The sequence below is a fragment of the Asparagus officinalis genome, chromosome 7 (assembly GCF_001876935.1).
Source record: "Asparagus officinalis chromosome 7, Aspof.V1, whole genome shotgun sequence".
In the NCBI taxonomy this organism is placed as follows: domain Eukaryota; kingdom Viridiplantae; phylum Streptophyta; class Magnoliopsida; order Asparagales; family Asparagaceae; genus Asparagus; species Asparagus officinalis.
The window spans coordinates 15,437,167-15,438,086 of NC_033800.1; positions in this window are offsets into that span (position 1 = coordinate 15,437,167).

A 920-nucleotide genomic window follows, 5' to 3' on the forward strand; every position below is an offset into this window, starting at 1 on the left:
AGGTGGCCAGTGAGTGCACGGGCCAGTCATTTTGCCGATTTAGTGGCCAATGGCTATTCCGGTAGCTTATTGCTACGTCATCAATGGTTCACCAATTTGCTTCATGCGCTTATCGGCGTCGGATAATCTTCTTTGATTCACACAATGAAGTTCATCGTCTTCTCTTTGTCTCGACCTGCATACGGGGATCCTATAGGTATTTTTAGACGCCTACAAATGTCAGCTTGGAGATTTGAAGTCTGAGGTCACATGCTATGTGATTAATGCCGAAACTTCTTATAACTTCCTATTGGGTCGACCTTGGATCCATAGGAATGTTATAGTTCCTTCCACCCTCCATTAGTGTCTGAAATATGTTGGCACTAATAATGAGGTTAAGACGGTGGTCACGAATAAGCAACCGTTTAAGGGGTTGGAAAATTACTTTACTTATTCCCTTCTTTACGGTGCTGAATCCGATACTGAACCATCGGTCCAAGGCACGGACAACGGAGAAGAAGCTGATACCGAAACCAGGCTCGATTATGACGAAGGTCTTGTATTCAATGACATTGAACCTCTTATAATCGATGTTGATGGTGGCGAATCATCAGACAAAAGTTGTAACTAGCAACTTGCCAGTCATGCAATAAATAACGATTTAGAGTACTCGCTTTATCTTACTAATGTAATGCAGGAACTATATGATATCCCTAACATACACATGCTGCTTCGGTCGTCTTGCATGATAAAAAAAACACATCCAGGACTCCTTCGGAACAACCTTTGTCCTACTTGTAAACGTAGGGGGTGGAAAAGGAATAATCTTTGATAAAGAGGAGTCATCCCCGCCCTCCGATCTCTTCTTGGAAATCAATGTTCGCGGGGAAAATGGTTTTCTTCTTCATTGAAATAATTGTCATCTTGGGTTACAAAAGATC